The sequence below is a fragment of the Theropithecus gelada genome, chromosome 1, assembly GCF_003255815.1.
Source record: "Theropithecus gelada isolate Dixy chromosome 1, Tgel_1.0, whole genome shotgun sequence".
Classification (NCBI taxonomy): domain Eukaryota; kingdom Metazoa; phylum Chordata; class Mammalia; order Primates; family Cercopithecidae; genus Theropithecus; species Theropithecus gelada.
Window position 1 is genome coordinate 194,765,011 of NC_037668.1, and position 14,429 is coordinate 194,779,439.

The 14,429-nt window shown below is 36.3% G+C and overlaps 1 pseudogene; it reads left to right on the plus strand.

The window, feature by feature from the left end:
- LOC112633716 overlaps positions 1-14,055 on the plus strand; it is a 37,212-nt pseudogene extending 23,157 nt beyond the window's left edge.
- Positions 14,056-14,429: the final 374 nt, after the last annotated feature.

A 14,429-nucleotide genomic window follows, 5' to 3' on the forward strand; every position in this document is an offset into this window, starting at 1 on the left:
GAAGATCACAATTCAGTCCATAGCACCATGCCATCATCCTATTCCCTCATAATTAATGAACTGAATGCAATCTTAGACACATATTCATTTGTATAAGAGTGATCATTTTAATGTTTTTGAAAAGTATCTTTTAACACTCTTCAGTGTAGTTTTGGTGTGATATTTGACCTTATTTATGAAACACAAGAATGCCTTGAGAATTTCCAGTGTAGCAGTAGGGGGGCCAAGAGTGGGAGAAAACTAAGAATAACACTTTACAGTATAATTTTTCTCATGTATTATCCTTAAACCCATCTCCGCAGATCTTGCCAGTGTATGTTGATCAATAATAACAATGATTACACTGACTTTTGTGTTTTGTTCCTGACTGCTCTCATAGAGCCTCAGCATCATCTAAAATATCTCTTAGATGTTTTCTTTATTGGACCCAGATAATGTCACAAATGTCCTTGTGAGCTAATCCTCTGCTGCCAGGCACAGCCCAGCAGGGCATCTTTGGTGTGCAGTCACATCCACTATGCATTGATGGTAATGCGGGACATTCAGGCCTCACCCAGACCAGTTACTCTTCTGAAAAATATTCTTCTGATGCCACTGGTGCTTCCTAGACCTTTGTCTCCAGTTCTCAAATGCCCTGAGTTTCTAAATCTGTGAAGTGGCCTGTGGCTAATTAAGGGAGATTCTTTTTTTGTGCCTTCCTCCATCAAAGGAATCCCAAAGCAGCTTTTTCTTGTGCCACAAAGCTCTACAAATAATTTAATGAATAGCTCTTTCAGTCTTTATGCTCTACTTAGGATTTGATCTTAATTTCAGTGGAAACTAAGTTGGAAGACAATTTCTGTCTTCCATGATTAACACCAAATTCTATTTTTAATTTTTACTTCTATCCAAAAATTAAGTTTTTATTAGTTGGTCAAATTTATTACCACTGGCTCCTTCTTTTCTGAGCATGAATTTTCTTCCTAAAGACTTCTTATTCCCCTGAAAAGACATATGTTCAGGTTATCTCATCGTTTCTCCAGACATACCAGAAGATTCCAAAGCACCTGTGCAAATAGGTTTCTGGTAGAACTCTCCCATCAACTTGCCAATCGTTTTGGACTACCATTTGGATTTGAGTTAAGATATCCTCTAACCCAATACCAATTTATATAACATAATGCCTGAAGGAAAATATGAATACTGTTAAATCTATAGGCAAGAAGACTAAGGCTCAAACCCATTAAGCAACTTGCCCAAGGGATTCCTAGACCTAGGATTTAAATCCAGACCGTGTGACTTAAAATACCATTTTTCTTTTCAACAAACCATAAACAAAGGCCTAGAAATCATCCTAGGAGATCACCTGCCAATCTGTCTACCAGTTCCAGTGGAACCAGCCAATCATTCAAGATTCTGCAACTGACTATGGTAAAATCAGAGCAGGATCTGAATATAAGTCTGCTTGACCACAGCATCAATAAAAATGGTGTGCAAGGAAATTAAGGGCAGAGGTATTGTAGCCACGAAGAACCCTATTTGAATTCTACTTCTGCCACTTGGACATCTTTCTTAAACTCTTTAAGCCTCAGTTTCCCATGTACAAAATAGAGGTAATAATAACTACACCGTATTATTCTTAAGTGTCAGTATAGTTTTTAGTCTTGGCCCTAAAGAGTAATAGTTCCTCACTAAATGACAATTGTTGTTATGAGTAACAAATAATAAATTGTTAATTTATTATTTTATTTAAACATATTAGGAATAATATTAAGTATATATTTGAGTATAGTAGGTAAATTGCATTCAATATATCTTCTTTTTATGAACAAAAACATTTAATGGGTAATAAGTTTCCACAGTTTAAGTGGTCTCCAACATTTGCAATTAGACCAATTTTGAAACAGCACTCAGGATAGCACCAAATTGGACTGCCAAGCAGGGCTCAGGAAATGAAATGTAAAGAAGAGAGTTTCCTCAAAGAAATGAACTAAAAGCTTGGTAGGATTTATGCTATTCAGAGTATACTGAAAATGGAAGATGATTAAATTTCAGCCCTCTTTACTCTAAAGAAATATGTAAAGCAAAAAATTAATTTGAGACACATTTTCCTTTCAAAAAACTTTAAAATGTTCATAATTATCATTTTCACTCTGTTTATTGCTGGGAAGTAAAATAAAACCATCAGTCTTGTTCTCTGCAATCAGTTGCTTATTCTCTTTTGGTAAAAGCTATAAGTGAAAGTTTTCCTGAAGTCAGACTTTCTTTTTCTTTCCTATTTTTGGAAAGAAAACAACAGATGAAGAAACAAAATACCATTTTCCTAATATCATATTTAGAGACCATTATCATTATAGAGAGATCATGTCGAAGAAACAACCTGAAAAGAATGTGTCAGATGCTTAGTCCATGTTGAGTAATATGGTGAATTTAGATTAATGTAATATAGAATATTAATTGCCTAGTTAACACAGGACTGAAACACATACAACAATAATAAGCAAAGCAGTTTCATAATTCAACACTGAAGGTGATACACAAAAATGACAGAATGATGGCATCAGATCTACATGAAGCTGACTTGAAAAGACAGAACAATTCCTTGAGTATGGTAAAACACACCCATGATATTATGTTTCCAAAGATGTAAATTCAAAGGGAAAAGTCTGTTAAAATTATAGAAAGAAGTCTGAGAGGGAACAATTGGTTGCATGGGCTTACAGACCAGCCAACAATGTTAAATTGATAACAGGTGCATTTCTAACAGCAACAGCTTATCATATAAATTTCTGTATTCTCAGTGTAAGTGCTATGTTTGGTTCTGTGTTGATGTTTGTTCCAGACACTTTAGAAGGCTCAAGCAGCCTTTATATCTAGATAGATAGATAGATAGATAGATAGATAGATAGATAGATAGATAGATAGATAGATAGATAGATAGATGATAGATAGATAGATAGGCTAGTTTAGATACATAGATAACAGATAAGCCCAAAGCACTAATAGAGCATATACAAATAAAGAATAAACCTGAGAGTGATGAATGCTACCAAGGGCCATTGTTATACAGAAAAACTGAGGGGAAGAGGATTTTCACTGAAGCCTTCTCTGAGCAGTTGATAGATATTTCAGCTGAGACCTGAATGGCAGAAGAAGCCAGTCAAGAAAGGATGTGGACAAGCATCACAACTAGAGGGAACAGCTAATGCAAAGGCCCTAACAGGAAACAATTTTAGTGTGGTGGTGGAACAGAAAGAAGGGCAATGTGGATTTGAATGCAGTGAGCAAGAAACAAGGTGAAATGGAGTTGGAGATTTAGAAGGGGGCTATATCATATAGGTGCTTCTACACTGAAGTAAAAATTATTCTAAATGTGATGGGATGGCATTGGACATTGGGCAATGCCCAGATATTACTGGCATTTTTAAAAGATTACTCTGGCTGATGTGTGTAGAATAAATTATAGATGGATAAAAGAAAGGTAATTTCGGCCGGGCGCGGTGGCTCACACCTGTAATCCCAGCACTTTGGGAGGTCGAGGTGGGCGGATCACGAGGTCAGGAGATTGAGACCATCCTGGCTAACACAGTGAAACCCCGTCTCTACTGAAAAATACAAAAAACTAGCCGGGCGAGGTGGCGGGCACCTGTAGTCCCAGCTACTCAGGAGGCTGAAGCAGGAGAATGGCGGGAACCCGGGAGGCGGAGCTTGCAGTGAGCAGAGATCACGCCACTGCACTCCAGCCTGGGCGACAGAGCGAGATTCCGTTTCAAAAAAAAAAAAGAAAAGAAAGGTAATTTCAGTAGGCAAAGGGAAAGTTAATGATAATTTGAAGAAGAATGATGATTTGTTAGACAAATATAGTAGTTGACACTTATTGGCACACAGATATACAAAGTAAAGGGGAGAAAGGATTAAAGATAATAAAAGAATGTGGAACCTGGGTGACAGACACCTGATTCTGTGACAGTGTGAAGGCTAGAGTCATGAAACTTAGAAGAAGTGGGTACCATCAGGGATGAAGGTAAATTCTGCTTGGGACATATTAAGGCAGAAATAATGATGAAATATATAGTCCCATGGGTCTGTGAATGATTTAAGACTGAAACTAATGAAAACTAAGAAAAATCTGGAAATGGCCATTTATAAATCATTCTAACGAATATGATGGCAAAATCAGATGAGTGAAAAAGCATAAAGGGGAGAGAGGAGAAAATGAGATCACCTTAAGAACCATTTCCTAAATAATGTTAATTTTCACTTAAACCTACAGTCTAATTTCTCTCATAGTTGAGGGTTGCAGCTGTGTAAGTGAGAGGTGCCAAGATAAGTGACCTTGAAAACATGACCTGTCGTTTGTTGCCTTGTCACTCCTTTACCATAGTCTGAGACAACAGGATCACATCACTACCCAGTTTACATCAAATGTCATGTGTCTGATACCCACCCTCAACCCATGAAATGTTGAGTTCTTTAATTTGTATTTCATTTGTCTTTAAATGCTCTGAATTTCTAGCCTGGGGACTTGCATATATTAACAAAAAAATAAATGTTTGTTGTCTTAAAGAGACATAGTCTATTTAAAACTTGTTTACTCATCTCTATATTACTAGTATACCTCTTTCCTTACATTACACCATAAAACTATATGTCTCCTATTCCTTAGCTTCCCCAAATCCCTTGTCACTCTTGGTATAGGTACTTCTCACTCTGGGTACTGTTGTAAACCTAGGCTGTCTTTAATGTGATTTGCATGGCTGCAGAGAAGCCATATGAGATTATTATAGAAATCCTCAATAGTTGGGCCTAGATAATACAAAGAAGGAATTAAAGGTCTGTCCTCCTAAAGATCCCAAGAGAAGGTAAGAAAAATATCATTCTAGGCCAGGAAATACTGGTCACCCAAGATTATTACACACAAGAAATCAAGAAAACAACCAAGATGCTACAAACACAGGAGTGGATTCAAAATCTGAGTGACTCTAAGGGCTTGATCTTAGAACCTTTGGAACTACCACTAGAAACAAATAAATCCAAGAAATACTAGAAACCTGTCTACTGTTACTTAGAAGTGCCACCTGACAAACAGATATAAACATAAGGTACTAACAAGAGGCCCCCATCATTCCCATGAAATTCAGAGATCCAGGTACTGAATGAAAGTGACGACAAAAATATTGCCCCAAAGCACAAGCAACCAAAGGCCTTATGCTATTCTTCCCTTATCCCTTCTTTCTACTCACCTACATTCATTCCTGACTAGTGTCTCCCTTGAGGACGTTGAGGCAGAGAAGAGACTATGCTTCCCTTTTTACTGATGTGGCCTCAGTCAGAGGGGATGTTGTGCAGTTACTTTACTTCCTCTAAACATCAAAATGCCAAGGGATTCATACAAAAATCAGGCCAACCATGAACTCAGGTTTTGTAGTCAGATAACTGCCAACAGATGGTGCCTTAGACACCACAATCCTACCCTATTTTAAAACGTGCTTCACTTAGCTGGTATTTGGCTTAACTTTCTCTATTTCTCCATTTCAGGAGCAGTTTCTCTCCCAAGTAAAACAAATAACACTGTCAGAAGGTTTATCCTAATTATTAACTTGAATTTATTGCTCTAAAAGCACTAAGTCTTTCTCCTTCACAGATACTGCAAAGTTTAAAATTTTCATGCATTATTACCCACATCACTCCTGAATGAAGATTCAATTAGGCAGTCTCTAATCTCTCATTATTTTCTCAACCCAACTCTCAATCCTCAAAATCACTCCTGTCTTTTCTACACATTCTTCATCAGTCACCAGCATCACTGTTGTATTGAGGACCACAGCCCCAACATGGAAGGTCCTCATTCTTTCCCTAAAACTCAGTAATGGCCTTACTAATATCTCAAATATTGACTTAACTTTCCATCTAATGTAATCTACAAATGGTTTTCATAACGCAAGTTTCTTGCTGGATATCAAGATAAAAGGAAGTATGTTATCCTGCGTTGTTTTAGAGAATAAGCTTCTGATAAAACCACTTACCTTCATTTTTAATTCTGCTGTGTTCATTTCGTCAGAGGGGTCACACCTATTTGTATCTATAGCTTTGAAATATTCCTAAAGCTCTTCACTGAGCAACCCAACTGATACACTTGGGTTTGGATCTTTAACTCCATTTCAGGCTGTGTCAGTAACAGCCAAGTAGAACTTTATCTTTAAGTCAGACTAAGCCAAGCTGATTGGGACAGACATGTGACAGAGTTTATCAATTCACCAGGATTCTTACAATTCTATTAACTGTGACTATTCCCATTTAAAACTCATCTCTTATTGCTTAGAATTGATTCAATTGATTGGCAACACTCCCCACTGTGACATTATCCCTTAGTTTTGCTTTGCTTGCCAGAAGTTCTCACGTTGTTTGACACCATATGATCCCCAATTTAAGAATTAGTCAGAGATGGCACAGAAGGATTTGAATTCTGTAGCAGTAAAAACAGTACAGTCATTAACTTAGCTCTTTAGTTTGTTTATCTTGGAATTCATCTAGTTCCAAATATTCTGACCAAAATTTAAAAACAATAACAAAAAATTTTCTGTTAATTTTAAAAGTATAAGTTGAATCATAGCTACCAAGCTAACAGTGGAATGCAATCTCAACACTTCAAAGAGAATGAAATCTGAATATGACCAGCATGTTATTTGAGACTGTGAGAACCTAGATTGTGCCAGGGGTGAGTCTCTTACTATATACCTGACATCAGAATAAGACACTCAGAAAGTTTAGCCAATACCATGACTTTCTCTAAACATTTTCCCCAAGTATCCTTTAGTGGAAGTTTAAATTTCACATCTTCAGGCTAAAATGAAATTCCTTAAATCTTTCCTTGCATGACTTGTTTTGAAACAGAATAAGCTTTCTCCTGATTGACCAAAATAATTATGCCTGTGTGCAGCTTCCAAGATTTAAATTGGGAATAAATCTTAGCAGGATAAAAAGTCTGGTACTGTTCTTTGTTGGGTCTAAAGAAGTGGTGGTGGGGAATGTGGTCTTAGAAGATTTTGGAGAGAATTCAGTCTTTTGACACTGAATGCAGCACCACCACGTGGAAACCTCCATTACCACTAACCGCAAATCACAGAAACTTGGGCAACACCTGAGCATTCCTGTTCTGTGGCCAGCAGGGACATTTCATGGCCTTTATGCTTTAAAAACCTTTTTCCATTCCTGTATATTTCCTATACTTTCTTCTACTTTTTTTTTATGGTTCTTATTTTTTAAAACGTTAACTTTTCCATGTATTTAGAATTTTTTTGCTATTTAAAGTAAGGTGAGAATCTAATTTGTTTTTCCCCCTAAATAACCAATTTCAACCCTGTCCTACCTCTAATTGAATTATATTTTGACTTTAAAGGTATCAAGTTAAAAAAAATCAATAACTAGATAATCAGATGTTCATGTGACCTACTAACTTATGCCAGTCAAATCCTATACTTAATAATAACACAATCTAAACAAATACCTATTGGCACAAATGGCTGAAGGAATAGTCATCAGTGAATATAAAGTGCTTTGTTTCTGTGAAATAGTTTTAAAAATAAAAATATGGAAGCCCTATTTACCTTTCTGTCTCCTTTGAATAAATATACCTCTCATCCCCTACCCACTTTTTTTTTCTTTTTTCTTTTTTTTTTTTTTTGAGACAGAGTCTCACTCTGTCACCCAGGCTGCAGTGCAGTGGTGTAATCTCGACTCACTGCAACCTCCGCCTCCCACATTCAAGTGATTCTTCTGCTCAGCCTCCCGAGTAGCTAGGACTATAGGCATGCACCACCACACCCAGCTAATTTTTGTATTTTCAGTAGAGATGAGGTTTCACCATATTGGCCAGGTTAGTCTTGAACTCCTGACCTCATGATCCACCTGCCTCAGCCTCCCAAAGTGCTGAGATTACAGGCATGAGCCACCACGCCCAGCCCCTACCCATGTTTTTGCTACCCTAAGCCTTCTACCCTGTCTTCCAGGACCTAAAACTCTCCTTAGAGTTCTATTTTCATATTTCTCTTAAAATTCTGCAAGGAGGACATTTACTTTTCGTTGTTCTAACCTTTCCAGGATGGAAAGGAGAGAGAGAGCTTTAGAAGTGAATAAAACTGGTATCACATCTTGGCTTGACTACTTAGTCACTGGTTGCTTTGGGTAAAGCACATGACCACTCTTGCTCTCACTGTCCATATATGTCCCTCGGGAATCTCGGGGACATGAGAAGATAAGTATTAATGCAAATATGCTCCCCTGTAACAGAAAACCATGGTGATATTTTGTTGCATGATCTTGCTTAATCCATAGGCTGCAGACTCCTGAGACAGGTTGATAGCAGAGTTCATGGATAAACACTTGCTACTCAGAAATTCTCGAGGTGGATGCAGTTTGGAGTTATCCACCTTTAGAGAGAAGATGAACATATTTTCATTGTTTGTGGAATACTAACGTAATGCTAGGTTAAATCCTTATTGAGGGTTAGTAAACAGGAATAAATTTGTGGATATTAAGATCATCAAGGGTCTGGAGCATATACACATTTGTTGTTTTTTTCATATGGCAACAGCTCTCCATCCTCCTCCTAATAATACTCATTCACAGGTTGATTGAACCATGAATCAATATGCTCCGTGCTCCTCTATCTGAAGAATGAGCAAAAAATCTCTAAATTTGGCTATTCAGATATAAATTTTCTGAAACTTGGGTATAGAACACATTGACTGAAGGCAAAAACTCCTGAACATTGCATTTAGGGGCCAGAATGCTAGAAAATCAACCATCTCTTCCTGCTTTTTCGATGTCTGCAGCTACTCTAATTTCTCAACTTTCTACTTCTTTCATCCCCTCCTAACTCACACACATTGTTCCCAGCCTCTGGTAACTATCTCTACCTCCATGAGATCCACTTTTTTAGCTCCCACATAGGAATGAGATATTTATGAGACAAATGTGATATTTGTCTTCCTGTACCTGGCTTATTGCACTTAACATGATGACCTCCAGTTCCATCCATGTTGCTGCAAATATGGCCAGATGGGATTCCATTGTGTATATATACCACATACCACATTTTCTTTTCTTAAGGTAAAATTTTATTATTTTTTATTTTAAAAATTCATTGGTAAAATATGAAAACATAAACTTTACCTTTTCAACCATTTTCTTAAAAGCTTTTATTTTAGATTAAGGGGTACATGTGCAGGTTTTTGTATAGGTAAACTGTATCATGGATATTTGGCGTACAGATAATTTCATCGCCTAAGTAATAAGCATAGTACCTGATGTGTAGTTATCTGATTCTCTCCCTCCTCCCACCCTCCATCTTCATGGAGGCCTGGTGTCTGCTGTTTCCCTTCTTTGTGTCCACATGTTCTCGTTTAGCTCCCACTTACAAGTGAGAACATGCGATATTTGGGTCTCTGTTTCTGCATGAGTTTGCTTAGGATAATGGCCACCAGCTCCATTCGTATTACTGCAAAGGACATAATCTTTGTTTTCTGATTCTCTGCCTCCTCCCACGCTCCAATGTCATGTAGACTTTGGCATCTGTTGTTTCCCTTATTTGTGTCCGCGTGTTCTCGTTTAGCTCCCACTTATAAGTGAGAACATGTGGTATTTGGGTTTCTGTCCCTGCATGACTTTGCTTAGGATAATGGTCTCCAGCTCCATCTATGTCACTGCAAAGGACATGATCTCAATTTTTTTAATGGCTGCATAGTTTTCAATGGTGTAGATGTACCACATTTTCTTTATCCAGTCTACCATTGATGGACATTTAGGTTGATTCTATTTCTTTACTATTGTGAATAGTGCTATAATAAACATATGTGTGTGTGTGTCTTTATGATAGAATGATTCATTTTCTTTCAGGTATATACCCAATAATGGGATTGCTACGTCAAGTGGTAGTTCTGTTTTAAGTTCTTGGAAGAATTGCTACACTGCTTTCCACAGTGGCTGAACTAATTTACCTTCCCACCAGCAGTGTATAAGTGTTCCCTTTTCTCTGCAACCTCACCAGCATCTATTATTTTTGACTCTTTAATAGTAGCCATTCCGACTGGTGTGAGATGGTATCCTATTGTGGTTTTAATTTGCATTTATCTAATGATTAGTGATGTTGAACATTTTTTCAAATGCTCATTGGCCGTGTATATGTCTGCTTTTGAAAAGTATCTGTTCATGTCCTTTGCCCACTTTTTAATCTGGTTGTTTGTTTTTTGCTTGTTGATTTGTTTAAGTTCCTTATAGATGCTGGATATTAGATCTCTGTTGGATTCATACTTTGAGAATATTTTCTCCCATTCTGTAGGTTGTCTGTTTACTCTGTTGATAGTTTATTTTGCTGTGTAGAAGCTTTTCAGTTAAAGTAGGTCCCATTTGTCAATTTTCATTTTTGTTGCAGTTGCTTTTGGTGTCTTTGTTATAAAATCTTTGCCAGATCCTGTGTTCAGAATGGTATTTCCTAGATTATCTTCCAGGGTCTTTATAGTTTAAGTTTTACATTTAAGTATTTAACTCATCTTCAGTTGATTTTTTGGTATGTAGTATAAAGAAGGGGCCCAGTTTCAATCTTCTGCATGTAGCTAACCAACCACATTTTCTTTATCCGTCCATCTACTGATGAACACTTAGGTCGATTCCATATCTTTGCTATTTTTGAATAGTACACATGCCATTTTAGATCTCCTGAGAATACTCTCCCTCAAGATAGCATACTGGTGCCAAGGTTTAGAAAAACAATAACAGCAACATCAACAATAAACAAAGAAACAAAAGATACTCATTGGAGAGTTATCTCTTAAGTAGCCTTCTTTTTCTCTGGTTACAGTACATATTTTTTTGTATCCACACACTGTTTCCAATGAGTCTGAAAAGTTTATGTTTAATTTTTTAGCCACAGTGGGTTATTTTCCACTGGTTTACAGCCTGTTTCTAAAACCTGACATAAAAAGTCGCAAATCCAAGCAAGGTTATCAGTAGCTACATCTGCTGATTCCACATTCATACTTGTCAGAAAACAAAACAAAACAAAAAACTACGGATCTGAATCAATTTCTGCATATTCTACCTAAGAGAATTCTTTCTTTCTTTGTTAATCCATTAATTTAGTAATTACTAAATATTTGCTCTATGGCAGCACCTTACTATTTGTCCAATTGCCATATGCTTTTTAGGGGTTCTCTTCCTCCTCTTTTCTGTATTTCCTTTTCTACTCCATACTTCTCAGAATCTTTATCAGTTTCTCCTATTTTAAAAAACAAAAACAAATATCCCAAACTAATGTTTTCCTCTGGCTTCACCTTCTTTCTTTCCTTCACAACATTTTTCAACATTTGGGTTCTCAATCTATCTGGAATCAATTCTTGTGTATGGTTTGAGGTAGGGCTCCAAATTATTTTTCTCCCATATGAATTACAATTGTTCCAGTTCATTTGCTAAATAGTTTCTTCTTTCTCCAGTAATTTGTTATGCTGCCTACATCATATATCAAAATTCCATTTATGTATACTCTGTTTTGTGAGCTATTTTGTTCAATCAGTTAACAATTCATTCCTACACTATACCTTTTAAACTTTAAAATAGCTTTATAATCTTTACAATAAAGTTTTTTTCTCTCTTTCTTCCTTTTGAGAAATAAATTGCCTATTCTTTGTCTTTTGCTGCTCCACATAAATTCTAGAACCAATCTGCCAAAAAGTCCTGTTGGGATTAATATTTTTATTTTGAGAACATAGAGCTAATTTTTCTGCATTTCTAATTGTCATATACTTAAGTTATTTCATCAGGAACATTCTGATGGTAAAAATTTTTGCCACCATTTGTCATTAATTCCTTAAGGCAATTTTCTAGGTATTAAAATGTTTAGTAGAATATGTTCTCTCCCCATTAAACATTGTATTATGAAACATTTTAAATGAACAGACAAGAGTGAAGCAATAATAAAATATATTCAAGGTCAAAGATCTAGATCGAAAAATATTAACATTTGGCCATTTCAAAGTAATTTGCAGACATCATGACACTCCTGAAAATAAAGACATTTGTACATTTCTTAAAAATAAGAACATTTTCTTATATAACCATATTATTGCCCTAAAGAAAATTAAATATAAATCCCTAATAAACCGTAATACTAGTTCATTTTTAAATAACCCCCAATTGTCCACAAGATATCTTACTTGGTTTTTTTCCTGAACAAAAAAATCCAATTAAGATTTACCTATTGTATTTGGTCATTATATCTTTTTAGTCCCTCTTAATTGAGAAGAGCCCCAATACCTTTTTTCTTTTGAATAACATTGAATTTTTGAAGAGACTGGATCAGTCATCTTGTGGAACTTCTAAAATCTGAATTTGCTTGACTGATTGTTTCCATCTAGATGCCATTTTTTTTCTTTTATCTCCAATATTCCTGTGAACTGGAAATTTAAATGAATAATTAGCTTCAGATTAAACATGTTTAATAAGAATATCTTAAGAAGAATACTGAGCACTTCATATTGTATTACATCAGGTGGCACATGAAATCCATATTGTCTTATTATTGGTGATGCCAAGTTTGAGCACTTGATTGAGATGTTAAGAGTCAGCTCCTTCCACTGTTATTTTTTTCTAATTTTTACAATAAGACAGTAAACTGTCTGGCTCCATGTTAATGTATCATTCTTAATTAACATTTTATGTAATGGTTTTAGTACATTTGATAGTCATTACCACAATGAATAATTTTATTATGGAGTTGCAAGACAGTGAATATTTCTCCCAATACTATAATGTTTTTATGTTTACTAGTTGGCATTTTTCTATAAGAGAAAAAAATTTTTATCAACTAGAACAAAACAACAGTTTCTCTTCTAAAATTGAGTAAACATCATTTTCATTTATTTACCAATTTACACAACAATATTTTTATATAATTACCACCTCCAATGATTTGTTCTGTGGAACCGCCTTCGACTAGACACATCCCTATAGTCTTTGAACTCTTGCTTTCTAACACAGAAAAGTTCAGGATAACCTTGTCATTTCCCAAATCATGACGCAGAATCAATCATTTTACCAAAACACCCTGATTTTTTAGTGGAAATTAGAGTAAAAGCAAAAATCTGGACACTATGTTATTTATTGTCACCAGGAAGATTTTTTTTAGGCATCTTAAGTGAACAGGGCTAAGGAATATATTTTAAAGAAAATTGTGAGTTTTAGACTTCTCTTTTTGGCCAAGGAGGACTAATAACCAAAAAATATATTGAACCATCTGTATGAAACAATTTTCAAGACACTGAATATGAGACAACAAAGGACAGAGTTACCCAAGAGATGGAAAACAAGTAAGATGAGTCACATGATTATCAAACTTATGCCTTTAAGAGAGCTTCCAGGCCCCCATTCAGGAAGTGGGAGCCCTGCAGGGTCCAGTGGATTCCCTGAATTGAGGAGAAAATGAAAAATCCAGAGAGAATAAGGCAGCTAGGGTTTTAAGCCAGATTACTGGAGAGGAAAGGACGTAGAAGGGAAACTCTAAAAACAGAGGTTTTCTGTCAAGTATACAGCTAAGTGAATGTATGTAGGATAACTACCTGAGGCTGGGGAAGATCTACCCAAAGGATTAAAGACGTGGCAATGTTGCTGGTGACAGCAAAAATGACCCACCAATGGAAACAGCTGGCTTCCCTGCATAGGTGATTATCCTGAACCATCTAGGCCAAATAAGCGCTGGCTATGTCCCTGTATTGGATTGCCACACAGCTCACATTGCATGCAAGTTTGCTGAGTGGAAGAAAAAGATTGATCGTCGTTCTGGTAAAAAGCTGGAAGATGGCCCTGAATTCTTGAAGTCTGGTGATGCTGCCACTGTTGATATAGTTCCTGGCAAGCCCATGTATATCCACCTTTGGGTCGCTTTGCTGTTCGTGATATGAGACAGACAGTTGTGCTGGGTATCATCAAAGCAGTGGACAAGAAGGCTGCTGGAGCTGGCAAGGTCACCAAGTCTGCCCAGAAAGCTCAGAAGGCTAAATGAATATTATCCCTAAAACCTCCCACCCCACTCTTTTTTTTTTATTATTTTTTGAGACGGAGTCTCGCTCTGTCGCCCAGGCTGGAATGCAGTGGCCAGATCTCAGCTCAGTGGTGGACGAATGGTCTCAGAACTGTTTGTTGCAATTGGCCATTTAAGTTTAGTAGTAAAAGACTGGTTAATGATAACAATGCATCGTAAAACCTTCAGAAGGAAAGGAGAATGTCTTGTGGACCACTTTGGTTTTCTTTTTTGAGTGTGACAGTTTTAAGTTATTAGTTTTTAAAATCAGTACTTTTTAATGGAAACAACTTGACCAAAAATTTGTCACAGAATGTTGAGACCCATTAAAAAATTTTAATGAGAAAACATAAATAAATAAATAAATAAATAAATAAAT